Consider the following 25258-nt stretch of genomic DNA (forward strand, 5'->3'; position numbering starts at 1 on the left):
GGATATTTCTGCTGAGGTACATTTTCACTTTTAAAACAAAAAATACGTGCGACACAATAAACAACGATTTCATGAAGTATCCCCAACCGCATTCCATTAAAATCATCGTTCCACGCTGAAGTCTCGGAATTTGAGTGATTCTTCTACAAGGAGGTAAGAGTGCACGACTTTAACATAACTTCTTGACTCAGCTAAAACACCTCGAAACTACGGCTCCTCGTCGAAAAAATATCGATTTCCTTTTAATTTGGAGAATGTTTTTTTTTTCACTTCAAATATCCCACGACAGATAATTATGCATGCGCTTTACTTTCCCGAAAGTCACATTCCCCCTGCATCACCAATCAAGCCAGCCCCAGATAACCCTTGTTTGAGACCATCAAATTCGGGTAACCTGGATGGGACTAACGATCAACAATCATTTTATTGAAAAATCTAGATTCCAGGTCAAAAATAAAATTGGTTCAATTTTGGGGGTTATTGAGGTGTTCTCGGCACAGTTTACGGTCAATTTTAGGTAAAAGCAAGGCCGGATTAACGGGGTGGCCACATGGGCCGCGGCCCATGGCGGCAAAATGTAGGGGGCGGAAAATTTTGCAATCTTTTTTAATGTAGGTATCAAAAAATGAGAGAAAAAATTGGATTCAGAAAATAAATTACAAACGAGAAAAGGCGACAAAATCTCTCATTTCCTGAGAGTAAAAGTATAGTAACTTCTAATTTTGTCGTCTTTCGGTGATACAAGAGACTTCACCTTTAATTAGTCGAGTTAAGAGAGAAACCAAACACGCAATTTGACCGGAGCGGCGCAGCGGTCGGCATGAAACGCATAGCGCCTACAAGACTGCGAGAATACTTCACGCATTGCGTCCAACACACTGCGCTGCCATGATAGCGAAGAGAGCCGTAAGTACAAAATTTTCGAAATCGAGTTTCCTTCAAAATTCGTCTAAACTCTTTTAGATGAAATTACTGAGACAGCTAAAACAGCAAAATTCATCCTAATTTAATGAAAACAAGACGTATGAGAAAGCCGTAAGTGCACAAAAAATGACATAGTTTTTTTTCAAGACAGCCGTAGATGCATGAGAGACAATGAAAACAGTGCTTTCCAGTAAGGTGCCGCCCTCTCCTGCCAATTTCTAACCTGAAAATGTGTTTGTTGTGCGTCCAAAACGCAACCACGAAAGCATGCAGAAGATAGCACTTACGGCTGTCTTGCCTAACAATAACCTAGCATGAAAATGAAAAATACCCTTTTTATGCAATGGAAATAAAATCAGTCGATTTTTAATCATCCATACGATTTCTAGGAGTCTTCCGCACGATTAGTGGCAATTTGACAAAGAACGGAGGCTTCTTTCCATAAAATGTTCTTGTCAGAAGCTTCTGAGCCCGTTTTCTCAAAACTTCATTTTTGCACTTACGGCTCTCTTCGCTATCACGGCAGTGCGGTCAACAGCAGTCGGCTTGAAACGCATAGCGCCTACAAGACTGCATGAATACTTCACGCATTGCGTCAAACATACTGCGGTCAGCAGCAGTCGGCAGTCGGCTCGAAACGCATAGCGCCGACAAGACTGTATGAATACTTCACGCATTGCGTCAAACACACTGCGGTCAGCAGCAGTCGTCTCGAAACGCATAGCGCCTGCAAGACTGCATGAATACTCACGCATTGCGCCAACACAGTGCTGTCGGCGCGGCGGTGGAAGTTAAAATTTGTAAGCACATTTATGTTTGTTCTTTCATAATTGTTTCGTTTTTTTTTATAAATGGAAGGCCTTGTCCAAACTGGGATGGGCTTACAATGAATGGTGAAATTGTTAGGAATTTTATCATTTTCAGCTTTTCCGAATTAAATCCTGAATTTTTTTGTTTGAGGTTATGTACTATTATTTTGCACCAAACGATACACCGAACCACTGTCAAGTACGATCTATTGATGTTTCAAAACGAATGAGAAGCGGGCAGAAAAATACAGGCGGCCCATGGGCGGCGAGTAGGTAAATCCGGCCCTGGGTAAAAGGTCCCAAAATTTAAATTAGATCAGTTCTGAGGATTTTTGAGGGGTCTGCAACATAACGTATATTTTGAGGTAAAGGTCGGTAACACGACAGTTAAATGACTTCCACAATAATTTTTGACCTGAAATTCGGATTCAACGCTACATTAAATTACCTGCCGCTAACTTTAAATCATGACAATTAAAGCGCTAAGTGCGGAAAGGAAATTTCTTGGTTGCGATGTTTCAACAATACCGCTAACGTTTCATTCATTACGAGTAAAGCAAATGCAAGTAATATGTTGTAATTTTTACTGAATATTCTCCATGGTTATACAATGCTGAAAACGTAAAATTTCAGAAAATTCACCAAAACGTTGACACTTCAATTAGCACTAAGCTGTTCCCAAAATTTGATGAAAAAAACTTCCGCGCTAAAGAGAAATGCCGCAATGAGCAACGTTGCTGAATTCTCCCCGATAAAATATTTACTTTCAAAAAAGGATATGAGAAATTTCCCTTAGAATTTTCAGATACTTCAGATTTAATTGCAATTGGACCGACTTCATCAGGAAGGAGCCGACCCATACTTTTGAAAAAATTGATATAAGGATGCTTTTGAGTTCCACTGGTCGGTTATTCTCTCCTGCCGTAATCTGAAAAAGTCTAAAAAAAGAAATTATTTTGTGAGAAGAGGGGTTAAAGTTCATTTTCTACATTGGGCCTTATGCAGAAATAGAACTTAAACCCCTCTTTTTCTCAGTTTCAACTTAATGTGGCTTGGTTCTTTTCTGATGAACTCGGTCCAATTAGAGGTTTCTGAAAAATCGACAGGAAAACATGCTAAAGTTTCGCAGAAAATTGATGTTTCATCGAGAGAATTTGGCAATGATAGAGTGACAGGCTTACCTATGCCTGTTCTTCCTAGGTACGGCAGCACAGCTAATGCACCACTCCAACCTTCTGCTTGTGGTAGACACTCACTAGTCTATGATCCCCGTTCTTGACAAACGCGTCTGCGCGGATTCTCTGGCGATGTGACCGAGCACACAGTTCCTGGTCGCTCCGTTCATGATTGGAGTTGTTGCAAAATATCAGTTATACTGGTAAAAACAAAAACACACATTTTCCATGCCGACGGCTACACAGTCTTGCAGCCGAAGTAGGTATACATATTTTCTTTCGGTTATTCACTGGCTTGTGCTGCTGGTGCTGTGAGTCATTAGAGGCGCCCGCGTCGTGACCTTGACCCTGACCCTCGGCGTTGTCAGCGTCCGAGTGACACTATAGACCGCTGCATTCGACCCGTCTTTGTTGTGGTTTCACTCGGATACGCACTGTGTGCAGCACCCGCGACTGCTCGGCAGAAAATAGCAAAGTTGTTCTTGTCAGGAGAAAAGGAAAAAAAACTCTTGGGCCGCTCTCTCCGAGTTCCGGTACTGTCTGTCATCACTATTTTGATTAAAAGCTATTTTTTTGAAACCAAAAACGAAGTTCAAAGTTTGCTGTGCAGGATTGAAATGCTCCTGGTTGGCGGCCATCGGGAAGGTGCTTCGATAAAGGCTTGGAACGACTTCTACAACCGACCAATCACACCGTGTAGCTCCATTCAACTTCATGGTCTTGTCCTGTCCAAGAGACTGCCACAAAATTCCAAGAATCGGGGGGCCAATTCCTTATTCTATCACTTTCCTTTCTGAACTTTTCACTTCTATCACTCTGGCTCAACTTGGAACGACATTGAATGGTCAAATTTCCTTTCTCCTTCATTGAGACGATTAAAATGCCTAAAGGATTTGTTATTCCATTTGAGAGGCTTGGAAGACAAGGCGCATACTTAAGTGCAGTTTTAGAAATTCGAGACTAGAGATAAGAGCTCAGCCGCCTCAGCTGCGTGCCATAGCTCGTTATGCTTGTATTTCAACAGCAAAACGACTGGACCTCACTAAAAGCACAGTAAATAAAAACAGGAAGGAGAGGCGAAAGGAAAACAGAAATCTAGACCATTTCGTGTTTTTGCATGTTGAAAAAGGAAGCCAAGCCACTCTTCTTGTGCTCTGTAGATTTGGAAAAAGCATTTGATCGTGTCCGGAAATCAGATGAGCTTTAGATATTAAACGAGAGGAATGTTCCCAGATGTTTAATCGAGTTAGTTGCCGATTTAAATGCGAACACAAGAACCCAAATTGTCATCGCGAAAGGTCTCTTGGATACCCTCATTGTAAATAAGGGAGTGAGGCAAGGGGATTCACTAAGCTCGTTTCTCTTCAACCTACGAATGGACAAGTCGATTCGCGCCGTAAGACCAAAGCGAGGTTGCAGGTTGAGGAACAGAAACATTAACATCATATGCTATGCTAACGATGCCGTGCGATAGCAGATTCGGAAGATGAGCTGCAGAGAATCATGCATACATTTAATCTAACAGCCAAAAAATACAACATGAAGGTGTCTGCCATTCAGACGAAAAGCATGGTGATCAGTAGGAGCCCCATAAGATGTAAGTTGGTAGCAGATGGTTATATGACAGAACAAGTGATGGAGTTCAAGTATCTAGGAGCGTTGCTATCAAGAACGAAGGACTTGAGGTCCGAAGTGGAAGACCAGGCACTGAAAGCTGCAAGAGTTGCTGGTTGTCTCAATGAGATGGTGAGGCGCAATAAATATATGGCCTAGGAGAGTAAAGTCAGGGTCTATAGGACCATCGTTAGGCCGGTGTTCACGTTTGCCGCAGAGACTAGGGCTGAAACAAAGCACACCAAACAATAATTTCGCACCGTTGGGATGAAAGTTCTAAAAAAAATAGCTGATTTTACGCTTTGGGATCAGCAGACCAGCGAGTCCATCAAGGGTGCTCTTGGGGTGCAAGATGTAGCCAAGTGGACCAGAGTGAGGGAAAAGATGTGGTCGGAGCACGTTAGCCAAATGGATGAAGAGAGACTAGCGAAAATTTTTATGACCGGACAACCCATAGGAAAAAGATTACCTGGACGACTACCTAAGCGATGGGCACAAAGCTCGCTCTCTTCTCCTAAGGATGATTGACGACTTTATGCTGTTTTTATCAATTTGACGAGTCCTTCATTTTAAGTGATTTTTAGATATTTAATACTGATAAATAGTTTCTTGTGCTTGTTACTTAATGGCCTGACTAACAGGGCTATGCCCTAGTCGTTAGAAGAAGAAGGAGGAGGAGGAGGAGGAAAAGGAAGGATGGAAGGAAATGTAAAATCGTGGGCTAAGAAGCATATTTATGACCAAAATTGACTTGGGCGTGTTTTTTGATAGTTGAAGGTAAGATCTATCAGAGTGTCAAGCGAAAGTCATTTGAGAAAACACGGAGAAAACAGCGAATGGGATAAGTGAATTTTCCGTTTAGAGGGGACGCGGGAAAAAAACGACCTACCGTCACTTTAAATCCTACTGCTGGCCTCAATTTGGCTCAACTGACAATGAGCTGAAAATTTCAGAAAACGTTCATGAGGGTGTGAGACCAATACTTGTAAATTTTGAAGGTATTCGGAGCACTCTATATGTCTGAGTAAAATGCAGAACTTTCAACTCTTTCTCTCAAAATAATAAAAACTGCACTTATCTTCCAAACCCCTCATTTCTCGTTTTGTTTTCACACACAGTTTTATCCCCACCAAGAAGCTCACGCTTAGAGTAATTACAGTCTATTCTGTCATACCTCTAAAAGAGTGGTGTATGGTGTTTGTCTTCGGATCACAATTGGTATTACGAGATGTTTAATTTTAAGGTATGAGTTGTGAGCGATTTCGCAAAATGCACAGCTCCTTTTAACGATGCTTTTCGCCCGAGCCACGGGAACGGCTGGATTACGTTCTGCAATGAGGAACTACAATTTTTGGCCAATTGCAGCGACAACATACGTGTCATTAGTTTCCCTATGCAAATAGGTGTTTCTATGCACGAGCCAGAAACTGTAATTCCTAAATGCAAGACGTACCTAGTCCAACTCATCTGGATCCCCGAGCGCTGATCTGCAATCGATAGAGGAGACAATAGAGCTGTGAAATGAGGATTCTGGAATTGCGGTTGCGGCAACACCTCTATTCAATGTCTTTGGGCAACACTTGGCGTGCCGCTTGCGCTTCGGCTCGAGGTTTCCTTCCTGTTTTTCAGTTTTCTCTTTGTCTCATATTTTCCATCGATGACGGTGATTACGACTCCGATCCCTGCTTAGAGAAACAACTGATCCATCGAATGCATGAGAATCTTCAAGGTCACTGCCAACATATCTCCTACCTTGCACACACCCCTGCCTGCCGCAGCAGCGCACTGGCTCGATATCGCCAGTTCATTTGCCAGTGGCGTGCCACGCCAAGGACTGTCGATCCTTTTAATTTGGCCCCCGGATTCCCACCAAATGCTCCCTCTGATCGATTTTTAAAATCTTCGATAGTTATTGTGCGGTTGCTGAAAATTTGGCGCGCGCTGCTGCGGCAGGCAGGGGTGTGTGCAAGGCAGGAGGTATGTTGGCAGTGACCTTGAAGATTCTCATCCACTCAATGGATCAGTTGTTTCTCTAAGCGGGAATCGGAGTCGTAATCACATTCATCGATGGAAAATATGAGACAAAGAGAAAACTGAAAAACAGGAAGGAAACCTCGAGCCGAAGCGCAAGCGGCACGCCAAGTGTTGCCGCAACCGCAACCGCAATTCCAGAATCCTCATTTCACAGCTCTATTGTCTCCTCTATCGATTGCAGATCAGCGCTGGGGGATGCAGATGAGTTGGACTACATTTAGGAATTACAGTTTCTGGCAAGATGCTCAAAGAGCATCGATCCTGAAGCCCTGAGTTCAAAAATGTAGCTCATAAAAAAATTACACAACTGGGATCCAACGAACCTTTGCGACCGTTTTTTTCCGGAACTATCAATACGATCAAAATAAAACGAAGCATGGTTCTTCACTGCTATGAGGTCTACATTAAGTTTCATTTTTGATGAAAATCGGCCGATCCCTTAGTTCAGTAACGTCAAGGTCACTGGGGAATGATTTTTCGAACTCGTCCGATCTTAGTCGGTGATACCTCAATAAACTCGTCTCTTCGTGGCCTTCAAAACAACTTGTATTCACCTACCCTCCAAAACCACCCCTTATCCAGAAAATCTCAAGTCCAAAGGGGGCTGATTTTTCGAATTCGTCCGATCTTAGTCGGCGATACCTCAAAAAACTCGTCTCGCCGTGGCCTTCAACAACCTATATTCACCTACCCTCTAAAACCACCCACTATCCAGAAAATCTCAAGTCCAAAGGGGGATGATTTTTCGACCTTCTCCGACCCAATAGGCGCAACTGTTTTCATAGAAACGATTATTCGAGATCTGCTTTTCGTTTCCAGTGCGGCTGGAAAGCGTTTTTTTTTTTCTTCTTCTTCTTACTACTCATACGTTTACAAGAAAGAGAAAATATTTTTGATCAACCTTGGTATCGACACCGGGCGAATCACGACTAGACCAAGCGAAAAGAACCAGGCGGGAATGGATTAAAATGTAACATGATCTTTACGGATCTTCAAGCGGGGATAAAGGTGAGGTACCTAGCAATTGTCGCGAGATAAAATGTAATTTGTTGAAAAAAGAGCTACAGTAAAATCACAAGAAGATATTTCATAGCAAATAATGACACTTGAAACAATTACTCTTACTTCTCACAGGTCAGCGTGATGTCATCACGATGTCCTCGGTCAAAGATCATTAAAATTTGATAAATAGAGGCTGAGCACCAAGGATATTACGGCCACGATAAAAATTCCATTTTAAAATCGGGAACAGATAAAACATTGATAAGAGAGAAAAGACTGTGAGAAAGTCAACGGTAATTTCATTTCCCCCTGAGCGCCCCAGAATTGGAAAAAAAAAAAACATCTGGAATCTAAAGACAAACTAAGACCTTCAAGCTCATCAGAAGTGATGAATAGTTAGTTAGTTAATATATTTTAAGACATTCAGCGTCCGTCTCATAGGAACTTGGGTAGAAATTATACATATTATTTCACAATACACTCAAATAGTGAGTTACTATAGCTGTATGCCCGCGCCTTGCGCGATAGCTGTATCGATGTCGATACATTCATGGTTATATTAGTTCTAAAGCTGTTCATTCCCGCCTTGCCACTCTTTCATAGAGATTCATTATCACGGATAAGTCCGGAACAAGATATGATGTGACCCAAGCATTAAAGTGCATTGGGTGATAATGACTTAAATTCCAGCAGAGTCTCGCTGGAGATGTTCTATATACAGTGAATCCACTCTGGTTATAACCAGAGTTCCAAGTTTAAGACATCATTACCACAAGATTGGAGATCTAATATTAAAAGCCGGTATTAGTGATCTTGTGCCAAGCTTAGGTAAAGTTGAGAATCTTCTAACATTATCGAATGATATCCTAATAATCCGACAATATATCATATCAATTTCAAATTTCCGATTGGGATGTTATCTGTAGTAAACAAGCAACAATTTCACATTGAAATTCTTTTTTAAATAACAAACACCAGTGGAAAATGAAAGCATATGGCGATTTGACTGCCGTGTTACTTCACTGCCATCATTTTCCCCGCCGTTCCGGCGCGTTTGAGATTCCATTGAGTCTTTGGACTTTTTACGAGCCGGCTTGTCCAGGATTTTGGCTCCAAAAATACGCAATAAATCGCCAAGTTATCTATAATCGCTTGGTACTTTCAGAGTATTAAATGAAAAACACAAGGTTGAGTGACCCATTTGGTAAACTTTTCCCTTGAATATTTTTCTCTGCGGTAATTTGATCTAGAGCTAACCTCTGGCCTGCAAAAATCAGCCTCGAAATCCAGCACCACGAGGGCGAATGATTGTGAGTGCAGCTGCAGCGATCAGCTGATTAGTTCTCAATATGAGATCCACGGAAAAGTACTGAGCACACTTACGTTCGGTCAACAATTCAATGTAAAGTATCGAGAAATAAATGTCAATTGAACTTGCGCAAGAAAAACTCAGAGAATTTTCCAAGACTTCAACCATCTTTTTCAAAACTTCTCTTTACAAAGAAAAACTGAACATTATTGAAGAAAATAAGAAATGGGAAAAGCAACAAAAGAAAAAAAACCCAGAAAATCGTTTGCTTGAAATCGAAAAATAAGCTTAAAAAAGTAAAATCTCGTTTTTTAAAAATATTTTTAATATAGTTCAAACATCACGTATCTAAGCAAATATCGAATCACATTGAGGCATACTACTTTCTAGCCCTGCGAATCGTTGATGTAAGCATAATTTATGAGTTTATTAGTACCACCACGTCCCAGATGATGGGTGGATAGCCGAAACGCGCATCGGAGTTGGGGAACCAAATTAATGAACATGCGATTAATTGTGTTTGACATGTTTAAAGATCGTTTACGAGGTCATCAGGAAAAAGGGATCTGTAATGGTGTGGACCTAAAAGTTTTGGAGGTCTATTTATGAGATTTTAGGCCATTGCTTTCGATCACCACTACCTCCCCAAAAAAATCAAATAGCTATCTCGTGAAGATCAATTTACTCGTATGTCAGCTGATCGAGCAGGAAAGTAAAATTAGCTCAAAACGATCGAAAACATAGGAAAATGCGGAAGGCTAAAATACAAAATACAAAGGCAGGACGTTTCGGTACCTTACGGCACCATTATCAACTGCTAAAAAAGAATTAAAAATAAAAAAACCCTGCCACAAGCGGCAGGGGACACAATTTAACCTCCCCCCACTTTGACACCTCGCTGTGCGAAAAGTAATTAACGTATTCCGATTTTTTCTTCACAGTTTAAAAGTACTCTTAGGGAACTATAAACCCCAGAAGTTCAGTTTCAAGAAGCTTAAAAATTAACTGCCGCTCAAATCTCTGAAAACTGAAAAATCCTCACGCTGGATATATATATCCAGCGTGAGAGTTAGTTAGTATAGAGGATTAGTTAGTATAATTTTAAGACATTCAGCGTCTCAGGCTATTAACGTCTTTACAGATAATTTTGAAAATGGGACACTGAAAAAAAAGGGTTTGGATTTTTGCCGGAATATCGGTGTACAACACCAACTCCGGATAGCTGATATGGCCCCAGCTAGTTATTTTGGATAGTAGGCAAACCCGATTTTGGTATCTACGCTGACTCGGAAGTTTAGCTAATATCTAAACTAGTTGGGCATAAATCTAAACCTGGTTTGGATCGCTAAATTGAAGCATCGGCAGCAAATTTTGGGGTTTGTAGCCAGGGGACAGTTGAAAAGAGCCCCCCAAAATGGATTATTAACGGAAATAATGTCTAAAACCGCGAAAAATATGGTCCACGAGACTTTTAGAGGCATATTTCTCGATATTTACGTGCAGAATTTTTTTGACCTATGTCGGGATTAGAACCTGGGACCTACCTAACCGAAGACGAGGATCCTACCTACTGAGCCATGCCGAGAACTTAATGATCGGGGACGAAAAACCCGCATTTAGCTTCCAATTGCTAGGACAACCAGGATATCTTGACCAATTTACAAAGCTTTTGTTCGATTTTTATTTTAATGCATTATTTTACTTCATTTTATTTTTTCACTTCATTATATTATTTTACGTCATTTGTTTTACTTCATTTTGTGTTTTTGGTTGATTTTCTTTAGACTTCAGGTATTTTATGTATTTACTTTATTTATTTATTGACTTTATTTTATTAATTTACTTTATTTTATTTATTTACTTAATATTATTAATTTACTTTATTTTATGAATTTACTTTATTTTATTTTTTACTTCATGGTATTTTTTTACTTTATTTATTTTTTTTTTTAGGTAGGTGCTTCGTTTTATTTTTTTTCATTCAACAGGGATGAAAGTAATTGTTCCTCAAATTTTGTTATAATCAGCATTTCCTTACTCTCTCTAAAATAGGAAAAAATGATGTGAAGGTCTTAAATAAAAAAGATTAGCTTACAAGGGGGAAAGTGGATAGAATGCCTAGTCAAATTCTAAACACGCATTATTCCCTTATTATGCAGTTCCAAAAGGTCATACCAGAAAAAATCTTTTGCTCAGTTTCAAGGTATTTTTTGGTAAATGATAACAATCCTGGCACGGAATAAGAACCCAGTGTATGTAGACAGCATAAAAATAATATCACTGAAATTATTGATTTTCGTTATGAATTCATTTAACAGGTACTTGTAAATTTAAATTGAATGTAGGACAAGCATCCATCAATTTTTTTATCATCAATCGATCAAAAAGGTACACTACCCACCCATTACAAATCTGATACCTAAACTCAAATCATTAAAATACAAGAAATCAGAGGATAACAGGGCTCTGGCTTTTCATCACCACATAATTCTCTGGAAATTAAAATTTTGGACATGCTAATGATGTAGCATTAAATGGATCGGTTCTTCTCCAGACTTCCAATCCTCTACTCTTGACTCCTGAATAATGGGCACAGAAAAACACAGCTTATAGGAAGACAAACCTGGAGTCATAACCGGTTCCATGAAAATGAAACATACTATTAATATTGTAACTGAAAATGGGGCTAGATATGTAAAGTTGCTAGTAGGTGTATATGTACTTAAGTACTTACGAACTTCTCCTCCGTGCTAATCATTGTTGTTCAGTTATCTGCAAAGTAAGTTCTGCAGGTTGGAAGTGTGGGTACATTGAAGGATATTCTGCTAACTGTCAAATTATAGTTCCGCAATTTAATTGCAGTAAAGAGCTAGAAACTATAATGTTGAACTAAGCAGGTTTGATGGATCGATATTCTAGAGAAGATGGAGAAATGAGTTGAAATAAAATGATTTCAGGGCAGCCTTTGAAAGAATTCCTCCAGAACTAATCTCTGGTTGAGTCATATGAAGTGGTAAAACTTTGAACCTCTTTGCCTGAATTTGATTTTGATGCGACTTGGTACCTTCCTACAAAATACAGTCCATTTCATGGATATATTGGATACGCAGTGACTGTTATGAAAAACCAAGGCGGATAAAGAATGAAAACATATTTTGAGGTTAGCTTTAATGAAAAATAAACAATTGTGTTCTGGCGCTGAGCGGAGATGTAAATTGATTTCTAAGTTGTTATACGAAGTTAAAAATATTTCAGATGAGTTACCTGAGAAAAAATTGTCACCTTAAAATCTATGTGCCGCTGAAAGAAACCAAAATATTGAGCTTTGATACATACATGAGGTCCTGATTCTAATTACGAGCGACTCATAGATAGGTACACACTGTTACTATCCCATGTATTAAAACAATAACACCGATATCGAGCGATCAAATGATGATTTGGATAATGCTGATGTTTCTTGATTTAACAAACTGATGATAAGAATCACTGTCAGACTAAAGTCCTCCGGTTTCATCGCGAATTCTTGTCACGCAGCACGCCGCTCGAACGAACAGATTAGTTAAACATCTACACTCTTGAACGAAGGAATACTGCCTTACTTGAAAGATTAAAGATCAGCAATAATGCTTTCAGATGTGTTTAGTTTAATGATTAAAGAATTAGTAACATAATACCTTGACTCACCCACCGGGATGGTGTTATTGTTATCAGTTTCTGTTGACATCAAGTCAACAGCACTGACTGACAGAGAGTTAAGTTCTACTGCATTCAGAGAGCGCCACTGATTCCGAGAATGAGCGGTGAATTTGAAATAGCACAGCACTTGAGATAATCAATTTTTATTACTTTTAATTCGTTAACCGACTCGATACGACCGACTCGCGACGCCATTAGCATTTCAACTGAGACTGAAAAAGTAACGGACTTTTTTAAACGCACGTGATTCGTCACTGCACCTGCCTAAACAGTTTGTGACGGTATATGGCCAGTTTGGATTATAGCCGAACTAGTTCAGCTACTACCTAGAAGTGGTTTAGATACAACATAAACTTTTAGGTTTGTGATGAATCTAAAATAGGGTTTAGATAGCACATAAACTTGGTTATGCTAGGAGCTCAAAGGTTTTGTTTACTACTTCAAACAGTTTGCCTATTAGCCTAATCGCCGCTGAACTGACCAGTTCGGCTAAAATCTGACCCTTTTTTTTTTCAGTGGAGTATAAACGAAAATTTAGATTTTTAAATTAAGAGAGGTGAAGAGTTTTAGAATTTTGGCTATATATATATATATATATATATATATATATATATATATATATATATATATATATATAAAACTTTTTTATGACCTGCATTTTTCAACTCAGGGCTTCAGGATCGATGCTCTTTGAGCGAAAATTCCCAAAAATTACGAGGTCGGTCCGTCTGCAATAGGTAGATATTTCTTCGAAATCTACCTGAAAATACAATCTCGCCGCCTAGGACCGACAACAGTTTGCCCAGCTTCTAAACGTGATGATCTTCGAAAACTTCGGGAGGGGGGGGGGGGGGCAGCAAGAACACTTTCTTACTTAAATCTGACTCCGTTTTCGTAATTTCCCCTAAAATCCGTCCCAGCGACAGAAAACAATCCTGCAGAGGCAAAAAAAAAAAAAAAAAAAAAAAAAAAAAATTAAAATCGTTTAAAGGACGACAACACTAGAGAAAAGGCGGGGTGCAAGTTGCAATGATTAGGGATGACCATTTTTAAGTGCTCTGAAAAGTCTGTTAAATCGAATCAATTTTTCGAGCCGAAGTCGAATTATTGAAAGAAAAAGAATCGAAATTTCCGACGTTGATGTGTCACATGAGGCCTAGGTTCTGTGAAACCCGAGTTTCATTTGAAGTTCAGTTATACTAATAATTATGTTTTGGGCGTCGAACTAGGATTATTAAGCGTTTCGAAATCGAATTCTTCCAACCGATTTTAAAGTTGAATCTATTTTTTACCAAAAATCAAATCGACTTGCTGAAATCGATTCATTCGAAAAAATCGGCTTCTTTACTAATGACTGAGTCACCTCAGAACCCACTTCTCTCTGAGGACAGAAGGAGGTAGTGAGTTTGCTCATGGGTGAATGTTGGTAGACAGTGCCGCAATCAAGACGGATCAATTCGTTTGGAGACCAGCGTTACGCGATCGGGATGCGGGCACATGACAACGATCGGCAAACACTGATGTAAAACAGGCTTTATGCATGGCGCCACGCGTGCCGGGAAAGTCCCGCGTCCATCCCTGAAGCAGAAATGGTGTAAACCCAACATGTGCATCATAATTACGAGAGAGGAAGGAAGAGAACTAGGATATTTCTGAAATTCAGGGCACTTACATTCTGCAGTTTCTTCCAGGAAACACTGCTGAAAAATTAGTGGATACATGAAGAAGTCTCAGACCGCCCGTACCGGAGTACCAGGCTCTACCCTCGGTTATATTACGTCAGACGAAGGCGCGAAAATCGGAGACGAATGGGAAATTGACCCCGTAGATCTAAATTTTATCATTTCGACGTTATCCGGCGCAGGGTGTCTACTAAATACAACAGGCTGGCAAAAAATCAGTGCTTTCACAGTACTTTTTCAGTACCTTCCCAAGAAATTAAGTGCCTTCTCAACAGGAAAATTCATTCCTCTGCCTCATTCATTTCAGTGCCTCTATTTAACGAAATTTGGAAAATTTCGAAAATTAAAAATTCTCGCTCGAATTGCGACAAAAATGATCCGGACACAAAATGTCATAGCTGGCTTGAGGATTAAGTGACTGAACAATCTCGATCTTGCAGGCAATTACTTGAGTCCCTTTATACTGGGAGTGCAGACAAAACGAATCCATTTCTGGTTAGTTCCCGTATTTTAGGCCTCTCACAGTGTCACAAAGGGGAGTAAAGATTGGATTATCACCAATTGCAAAGATTATAAACTGGAATGGACTGGGGAATTATGGACAGAGCTAGGAACAAACGGAATGAAAGAATGGACGAATACAGGAATTTAGGAAAGAGTTGATCAAAGATTACGAAAAACGTTCAATTTAGGTGATTTTTATTCTCGTTTGTGACATCCATGAGCCGTGTTGTCTTACCTCTCTCTATAAAAGGACTCCAGCAAATCATACTCAAAGAATCAGTGCGCAGGGGATTGCATGCTTTCTGGACTTTATTCCAGGAAAAAATTCCAAACCTTCTTGCGGAATTTCCGCACTTTATCAGTACTTCCGGACCGCCCTTAAAAAATCAGGATCCGGACTTTCCAGAAATTCCGGACCAGTGGACACCCTGTGGACTAAGGTGTCCTGCGTGTAAAAGAGAAGTCCTTACTTTGAAAATTGGGGCTCCCATCAGTTTTAAAATTGAATGCCTCGGGGGAATTGAAAAAAAAAAATCTCAAGGCGGTAATGGCGGTATATTGTACAGTTTTCTATTAAAATAAAGGACTAATCATGAGAGGAAATTAGACGACGTGACACGCCGATAATATCTGTTAAAGCCGTCCGATCAATAGAATCCAATCTTCGTTGTTTTTTCAAGGCTCGCCTTGTACAGGGTGGCCCAGACCTACCGTACCAGGCCTTTTTTTCGGTTAATTTGGATCGCACGAAGTCCAGGATCGCGGGGATGAATAGGGAATCGACCCCAAGGAATCCGAATTTCATGGTCCCAGAGCCCAACTGGCGCCCCTTGGGGCGTAAAAGGGGGGTCCGTACTTCAAAAGTCAGGGTTAATGTCAAAATTTTGAAATTATTTCATCGGAATCAGAATGTACGGAAATTATTAAGCTGAATCGACACCAAGAAATCCAAAATCGGACCATCCGGGTCCAAAATACCGACCCCTAAAGGTGGGGGACAGAGCCCCCTTTCAAAAAAAATCAAGTTCGTTAAATTGACGTGGAGAGTCGGAAAAAATGTGTAATCATAGGTAATCGACCCCAAGGAATCCAAAGAGGGTCCCATTGTCCTCAGACACTTTTCTGATGGGGCACAGGGGGTCTCTGAACTTTTAAATTTAACCGGTGTGGAGGTTACTCCTGTGCCTCATCAGAAAAGTGTCTGAGGACAATGGGACCCTCTTTGGATTCCTTGGGGTCGATTACCTATGATTACACATTTTTTCCGACTCTCCACGTCAATTTAACGAACTTGATTTTTTTTGAAAGGGGGCTCTGTCCCCCACCTTTAGGGGTCGGTATTTTGGACCCGGATGGTCCGATTTTAGATTTCTTGGCGTCGATTGAGGTTAAAAATTTCCGTACATTCTGATTCCGATGAAATAATTTCAAAATTTTGACATTAACCCTGACTTTTGAAGTACGGACCCCCCTTTTACTCCCCAAGGGGCGCCAGTTGGGCTCTGGGACCATGAAATTTGGATTCCTTGGGGTCGATTCCCTATTCATCCCCGCGATCCTGGTCTTCGTGCGACCCAAATTAACCGAAAAAAAGGCCTGGTACGGTAGGTCTGGGCCACCCTGTATATTGATCATAGTATTTCAGAGAGAAGAACGAACAGGGTGTCTATAAAAATTTCATCTCGGATTTTCCTGATATTTTCAATGAAATGTCCTAGTTTGTTGCGCGAATGAATTTATAATTGTCTGATTTTAAACCTAAAAGATTTAGAATCGAATCATATGTGTCACTTTCGCACGTCCTAAACTATTTCTAGTTAAAAATGCTTGACGTACATGGACTTTCCTAGAAATTTTCCAGTTCTTACTGACGGCACAACATTTCGACATTGCAAGAATGTGACCATTCGCCAAAGGTATTTTAAGGAGGGAATTTTTGGGCATCTACGACTTTTCGAAACCCATTATTCTCCTACTTACATAAAAAAATCAACGCGATTTAAGATAGAGATTGTTAAGTCATACTCCTGGAAAAATTACAGGACTAGTATTTTTTTTTCAACCTTGCAATACAGTCCCGAATCTTCATCCGAGGAACTACGCTAAATGGGGAATTTGACTCCAGATGCCGTAGATGCTATTGCACAGGATAATATTTCACGAGACAGTTGATTGAATAGGGGAGTCGGAGTCCCACAGGAGTCGTTGGTCACTCGTCAAATATTGTCACCTCTCACAGTTGTGCAAAGGCAATTTTTTCAGCCTGTTGTCAAGCTTTTGGATTCGGTGCCAAAATAAAAACAAGTTTAAAAAAAAAAAAAAAAAAAAAAAAAAAGCCGAAGAAAAGGCAGATTTGTTGATATACATTGAACAATGAAAGCACGGTCAAACAAAAGAAGAGAAGATATGAGGCTCTCGGTTGCTCGCTCCTTGTGAAAAATTGAAAGATGGCTCCGAGCCAGGAACAAAAAACATGAATTTAGCTAGCTAAAAATTCTTTCGGGACGCTCGCGAAAGAGGGAATAAAATGGCTCAGTTTACCAATCACATATATTCGCGTGCTTCAAAACTGACAGTCAACTCCATTGCTAGGAGCCTTGAGTTCGAATCCCACTGCTGCGACAAATTGAGCTGGATGTAAAAAGGAATTTTTCACCCCCCCCCCCCCCCCCTTGGAGTTTCTTCATACTTCTTCGTTCATCAATTACTCAGAATTGAGCGCTTCTTTCCACCAATTTTCAGACCCCCGAAAAAGCTTTTTTTCAGTTTCTGAGTCGAAAAAATGTCTTTTCAACTAGAAGTATACAAATATCTCAATTTTTCATTTGAACCAAAACCACTTCTTAAATTTTTAGCCTTTTTCTGCATCCAAAGAGTCGTTCATTAGGCTGGGGAACCGAAGGGTTCGAGAGTTATGGACGATTGAAGTTTCTGCTATACGCGCGCCAAACTATGGTTCTAAAGCCAGATTTGCGTGTTATCGAATGTTCGAACCGTGCAAAATAAATTATTAGGGATTCTTGAGCGTCGCTGAGTACAACAATTGCAGAGTACCTCCAAAAAATTCACTTTTTTGAAAATATTGTTCTTTACCTTTTTTTAAAAAAATACCTTTTTAAAATGTAGTTTTACTTGCTTATAATAATAACCGATACAGATAAACCGTTCATCAATTTCATTTATCTGAGTCTAAAGCCTGCTGAATTGACCTCCGAATTTGGTGCTTCACGAAATACATTCTCACGGAATATATACTTACGGGATACATACTCACGGAATATATGATATCGGAATAAATACTCACGCGTAATCAACCGCCACGGAACACGCTAATTATTTACGCATGAGCGTGTTATGAACATTTTTTCAGTACCTGTACCCTATTCTTAATTGCATTTTGAGGAGAATAACATTAATTTCGTTGCTTGATACCTGACTCGGCCTGCTGATACATTTTTCTTTTTCTTACACATGTAAGACGGATTTTCCTGTTGTAAGTGAATCGATTAGTTCTGTAATTAGATTGGTTAAATTTTGAGGGAGCTTGGAATTGAAAAATTTGGGCGTTATTGTTCTCTTAGGTAACACGACAGAGCTGTATCGTGATGGCAGAGAGAGCATTAAGTGTCTTTTTCGAAATCGAGTTTCCTTCAAAATTCGTCTGATCTCTTTTGGATGAAATTACAGAAAAATCTAAAACAGAAAAATTCATCCTAATTGTATGAAAACGAGACAAATGAGCAAGCCGTAAGTGCGCAAAAAATGACGTAGTTTCAGGCATGACAGCCGTAAATGACATTATTCCTCCAGGAAGCAAATGAAAACAGTGCTTTCAAGTACAGTGCCGCCCTTTTCTGCTTAATTTTAACTTGAAAATGTGTTTGTTGCGTGTTCAAAACGCAACGACGAAAGCATGCAGAAGCTAGCACTTACGGCTGTCTTGCCTAACAATAGCCTTACATGAAAATGAATGATACACTTTTCATGTAATTGAAATAAAATCGGTCAATTTGTACTTATTCAAACTATTTCTAGGAGGCTTTCGGATGATTATTGCCGAAAAAAAACGGAGGCCTCTTTCAATATAATTTTTCGGTCACACGCTTCTACGCCAGTTTTCTCGAAACTTCATGTTTGCCCTTACTGCTTTCTTCTCTATCACGGCAGAGCTATCGAGGTTCGAAATTTTTCATCTTTCTTAAACTCTTTGTTATCGACGACTACATGACAACGCTGCGCTCGTCGGTGGGACGAACATCTGCGTGCGTCAAACGTGGTTGTGGTACTTCCGCGCGGGCTGCGTTCGTAGCGCGTCGCGTCGCGTCTCGTCGTCCGGTTCGGATGCGGATCTTCTGAACCAGTTTCATCTCTGCCAGCGGCGGCGATATCACCCATCTCTGCGCGTCTCTGCTGTCGTTGCTTCGTCCTTGATCCCACGGAGCCTTCCTTGAGTGTCGTTACGTGCTAGGGGATGGAGTTCTTGCGGGCAGCTCACATGTCCCATGAGTTCAAGTAGAGTACCTACAGAGGGGGAGTGTGACCACTAGGGAGTCAAGAGTCATCTTATTCTTGCCCCGATGAGGGACAAAGAATGACCTAAACAAAAATCGTTTTACGGGATCTTATTCTGCCATGAAAAGAGTCTCTGAAATTGAAGGGTCAACTTTGGCGTAGTTGCCAAGTCACTGAAAAACATCGTCAAAAATCGCTGAAAAGTCGCTAAAAATCATGCTTTTCTGGCTCGGTAAGGGCTGCGCATAGGTAAAAAACATCCCCCAGCAAAATAATTATTTTATCCTCTTATTCTACTAAAAAAAAAGTCTACGAAAAGTGAAAGCCCGATTGTTTATATGCTTGCCAAGTCGTGCAAAAAAATGGCGAAAATCTATGTGCTCTCGGTCAAATCGAGCGATTCGGCCTAACTGTGAGCTCGCAAACGGGAAAAAACCGCCCGCATTCGAAAAACTAATATTTTTCCCTAATCATCTACATAAATGGTTCCTAAAAACCGAAAATTGACTTTTTGCGTGGTTGCCAAGTCACCTATAAAAATCGATAAAATCGTTGAAATATACGAGGCGCATTCGGCCGCAATCGCGTTTTTTGCATTTTTAAGGGCATGTGGGGGGCTCAAAAAATATGTTGATCTAAAAACCAATTAGCACACCTTAAATGACTACTAGTAGTGAGTTAATGCTCCAAAAATCAGGGCTCTAGCAAATTTTTATTATGCTTAAATAGTGCGATGAAATCGGGGAAAACAGCATAAATCACGTGATTTTTGGACACAAACTGCAGAAGAGGCACCCCAAGAAAATTTTTTTTCGAGGAACGCTTTAGCACACTTTAGTTAGCTGCCTGGGCGCAACTTTTCCCCCTATACATTTTTGAAATTCGAAAGTCGATGTTTTTTGACTTGCCACGGGGTGGGGGGGGGGGGGGGGGGAGGAGGCTAGGGGATAGACTTGATTCTTAGCAAAATCACACGGAAAGCTTATTTTGACGGACTGTAAATTTTAAAAAATGCCTTTTAATTCTTTGAAAGAGGGCACAAAACACCACCTGGGTCATTAATTTCCTAGAAGATCTCTGGACTATACTCAAATTGAATCCACGACGGAGGGCACTGTATTCTGCGAGATCACCCAGAGTGCTGGCTAACTTTGAAGGACTGTAGATTTTGAAAAAAAATACCTTACATTCTTTGAAAGTTAGCATCAAGTATCACTAGTGTATCATTTCTTTAATTTCCTAAAAGATCTTCAGACTAGACTCATAATTGGAGAAAAGCCAACAGCGCCAACGCGTACTCAACTTCAACTTTTGGGCGTACGAGCAATGAGCATTTATCGGCACGTAATCGCTCAAATTGACAGCGCTGGCCATGATTTTAATGTTCTAATGTCCTTCAAGTATCTCTGAGGAACGTCAATATTTTTTTGAGGGAGAGGACTAAGGGGCAAAAACCAGAAATTTGCAATTGCGGGTTCATCGCTGAAAGAAACCTTGGACTAAACTAAACAAACTCAGATACTGCTCTAGGTCAGGTGAAACCTAGGACTTCAAATAAATTACGTCCAAAATTACTCCAAGCAAGTATGTGAAATTTTTACTTTCGTGGAATTGGCAGACTTTTTCTAAATGTCTCAGTAGCGCCGGCTTAAGCGAGGAAGTCTTGTGCGACCCTCGCACCACGATGGGCGGGGGGAAGCCCCACTCCCATATCCCATATCCCGGCGCAAAGCCGCCCCCCCCCATATATGTCATAAATTGGCCAGAGGCTTTTCCTTCTTTATTTATTCTAATTCCCTGACTTTCCTTGACCTCTCCCTGCCCTTTGCCGAACTCTTTGACTTATTCTGGTCAGCGTGAACTTTCCGACTCTCTCAGTACCTTACACGTAAAAAAAACCACACGAGATAAAAAGCGACAAGAATTTAATAACGAAGTAGCGGTATGGAGAAGTCGCGCTGGGGGAGGGGTGCGGGAGGGGCGATAAACACGAAGTTATGCATTTGGGTATGGGTTGTTGACCTCGAAAAGATTCAAATACACAGGGACTCCGCTAAAAACTGTGAACTTGAGAAAATTGATCCGCAGTGAGGCGGCGGGGAGGGGAGAGAGGATTTGCACATTTTTAAGGCTTAAATGCAATTTCTAAGCTATTGGTGCGTGATTTTGAACTGCGTCTCTGATATTATGTGACTCCGCGTTGTCAAGCTGCCTAAAAGCCGGGAAAGACAATTCGTTAAATGCCATGCACGCGCAGCGTGTAAGTATATCTGTATCATTTGACACATCAGAGGTTTCAGCGAGGCGGATCTTTTCTTATGGTCGCTTTGTCACATGTCACACGTTCTCTGTATCCATCGATTGATCTTTGGCTGGTGACAATTCAAGATAGCGAAAAAGATGCACTTAATCTATAGAAAAATTATCTATACTAAAAGCTCCGAGACCTCCTAATTTAGCGGAACTGGTAACGCTTAGTTTCAGTGTTCTCTCGGGCCGATTTTAATTATTTTTGTGGCTATCGACGGGCAATTTTCTCTAGATGAGCCCGTTCCATTCAGATTTTCAAAATATGATCCGGGTTTTTTTTTTTTTTATATTACGTGGTAAAGTTGAAAATTCTCCCACTTAAACAATGTAAATTTACGTTTTTTGTCATGGTTCGTTTGAGCGTTGTACTAGACCGATGACTATGACTGTACTAGACTCATTGTCAAACGAACTATGACAAAAAACGTAAAGAGCGACGCCAAAAACGACCGTTTTTTGGCACAATTTGGGCCAGAAGGGATTTTTCTGAAACCGGGCCCAAACGATACCTTATGATACCCTAAAACTCTGGTAAAAATTTTAGCTTGAGTATACGCACCGTTTTTGAGAAATGGGGGGGCAAAGTTGCCAAATCGCCATCATTCTGGACAGCATTTTTACAGCAAAAAGACGGGGAAAATGGACGAAAAAGTTACACTATTGATGGGTTTGGGCTGTAAATGTTCTTATTGAGCCCCCGTGCATGTAACTGTGTTCAGTTTCAAAAATTTTGGACGTACAGTGGTCCGAAATGGGGAGAAATCGTGGACAGATAAGGATTCTTTGTCAAACTTTTTAAAAATGGAAGTAAAATTGTTGGTCTCCTGCAGAGATCATGTGGAACAATGTTCTTATCGGTCTTCAATGCATTCATTTGAGTTCAGTTCATCAATTTTCATCGCACAATGGTCCAAAATGGGAAATCAGTGGACAAATTAAGATCTTCTGCCTAACTTTTTAAAAATGATGTACGACTATTGGTCCCCTGCAGAGATCATGGGGAACAATGTTCTTATCAATGCATTCAATTGGGTTCAGTTTATCAAATTTTCATCGCACAATGGTCCAAAATGGGAAATTAGTGGACAAATTAAGATCTTCTGTTGAAATTTTTGAAAAATAACATGAAACTATGAGGTTTTTCACTAGATTCGAAAGGTGTAAATTCAAAATAAGTTAGTAGGCAATAAAAGCTATCCATGTTCACTGTTTTGAACTGAACAAATGAGGTCTGGAAACGGTAATTCAGGAGGAACTTAGCTTTTGGATCCTTAAAATCCGGCTAACTGGGTGATTTTTGTCCTAGTTAGTTGTCAGAGAATAATTGTAGTTAGAATAATACTTTACAATAAATCCTTTCTAAGGATTTAGGAAAGGTTAGGTTAGGTTAGGTTAGATTTCAACAGAAGATCTTAATTTGTCCACTAATTTCCCATTTTGGACCATTGTGCGATGAAAATTTGATAAACTGAACCCAATTGAATGCATTGATAAGAACATTGTTACCCATGATCTCTGCAGGGGACCAATAGTCGTACACCATTTTTAAAAAGTTAGGCAGAAGATCTTAATTTGTCCACTGATTTCCCATTTTGGACCATTGTGCGATGAAAATTGATGAACTGAACTCAAATGAATGCATTGAAGACCGATAAGAACATTGTTCCACATGATCTCTGCAGGAGACCAACAATTTTACTTCCATTTTTAAAAAGTTTGACAAAGAATCCTTATCTGTCCACGATTTCTCCCCATTTTGGACCACTGTAAGTCCAAAATTTTTGAAACTGAACACAGTTACATGCACGGGGGCTCAATAAGAACATTTACAGCCCAAACCCATCAATAGTGTAACTTTTTCGTCCATTTTTCCCGTCTTTTTGCTGTAAAAATGCTGTCCAGAATGATGGCGATTTGGCAACTTTGCCCCCCCATTTCTCAAAAACGGTGCGTATACTCAAGCTAAAATTTTTACCAGAGTTTTAGGGTATCATAAGGTATCGTTTGGGCCCGGTTTCAGAAAAACCCCTTCTGGCCCAAATTGTGCCATTCTTGGCGTCGCTCTTTACAATGTTTAAATGGGAGAATTTTCAACTTCACCACGTAATATAAAAAAACCTGGATCAAATTTTGAAAATCTGAATAGAGCGGGCTCATCTGGAGACAATTGCCCGTCCATAGCCACAAAAATCATGAAAATCGGCCCGGGAGAACGCTGGATATAAGCGTTACCAGTTACGCAAAATTAGGAGTTCTCGCTCGGAGCTTTTAGTATAGACTAGCCGTGTTCAGCGAGCTGTGCGAGCTGTCACGCCTAGCCGGGGAGTGCCCCTGGACTCTCGGTTCCTCGCTATACGATGAACATACGACTCGCTCCGCGAGCCGCCCCTCGTGGCTATTAACTTTTAAAATAATATTATCGCCACTTTGGCCACGGCCTCCATCTTGGATTTCGGAATTTTGAAAATCGGACCAAAAATTCGAGTTTCCCGTCGGAAAATACCCTCTGATACCGAATTTCACGAAAATCGATCGAACAGGAACCGACTTAGCATTTTAGGCCACGACCGCCATATAGGAGTTTGAAATTTGGAAAATCTCACCAAAAATTCGAGTTTCCCGTCGAAAAATACCCCTGACACCAATTAACACAAAAATCCGTCGATCAATACCCCCTAAAACCTGAAATTTCGTCTTTAATGCTGTGACGTCACGCGACAGCATTAAACCTGTTTGGCGCGGTGCGCGTGAACAACCTCGTATCCACAATGCATTAGGATAGGGAGAAACAACTTTTCTTCTTTTTAGGCTTCAGCGGCATTTTTTTCTGAATTTGATTTTTCAGGCATGTAAAGGTGTTTCTTAGCTTCATTCTTGCCCAGTTTGAAGGCAATCGCTCTGACAGTTTTTTAGTAAAGGGTTAATAAAATATCGGTACAGTAGCTTTATATACCTAGCCGTGATTAGCGAGCTGAAACGCCTAGCCGGGGAGTGCCCCTGGACCCCCGGTTCTTCACTTCCCGTGAACTTGCGGCTCGCGTCGCCCTCGCCCCGCATAGTTTTTAACTATAATGAGAAGACAATATCTTCGCCCTCGTCTTCTTTTTCGCCAAGTTTGACCAAAACCGATGGTCCAGGAGCCGAGACCGCAGTATAGAGCGCGACCGTCATCTTAGATTTTTGAAACTTTGAAAATCTCGCCAAAAATTCGAGTTTCCCGTCGAAAAATACCCCCGGATACCCAGTTTCACGAAAATCGATCGAACGGGAGACTCGATGCGTTGCCGCATTGAGTCGCTACGAAACTGTGCGAAACTGTAATTGTGTGAAACTGAAAACTGGTCAAAAGTGTGCGAAAGTGTAGCGCAGCCGGTGGGTCGGGTGGCTGTAAGGGAGCAAGGAGGGTCCCGCCGTACTCGGGGATTTGGAAGTTGTGCGACCATTTTCGCAACTCGCGAGGAACGCGGCCCCACAAAATCTACTCTCTCAGCTTACGAGAGGCGTTGAAAGTTGAAATCGTAACGGGCACCCGAAACCAAATTGCGGAAGAGTACCTCTGTAATTAATCGCGGTCCTTGTACTATACGAGGTCAAAGACATGAGCAGGCTCGTCAGATTTTATTTTAGAGTAAATTTCTCAGGGTAAAGCTCGTAGAGCGCCTGTGTAGAAAGAGAATTGCCATG

General features: G+C 40.6%; 1 protein-coding gene across 4 annotated transcripts in view; it reads right to left on the reverse strand.

Annotated features, from left to right (window-relative positions):
* LOC109035753 (protein fem-1 homolog CG6966) overlaps positions 1-25258 on the reverse strand; it is an 84949-nt gene that overhangs the window by 35008 nt on the left and 24683 nt on the right. Inside the window, exon 1 of one of the 4 annotated variants that reach the window (XM_019049497.2) lies at positions 2915-3122. The exons of the other annotated variants lie outside the window; for them this stretch is intronic. The gene's annotated coding sequence lies outside the window, so the exon portion shown is untranslated. Of the gene's footprint in view, positions 1-2914; positions 3123-25258 lie in introns of those variants that run through there. 4 annotated transcript variants of the gene reach the window in all.

This window comes from Bemisia tabaci, chromosome 1 (genome assembly GCF_918797505.1).
Source record: "Bemisia tabaci chromosome 1, PGI_BMITA_v3".
Classification (NCBI taxonomy): Eukaryota; Metazoa; Arthropoda; class Insecta; order Hemiptera; family Aleyrodidae; genus Bemisia; species Bemisia tabaci.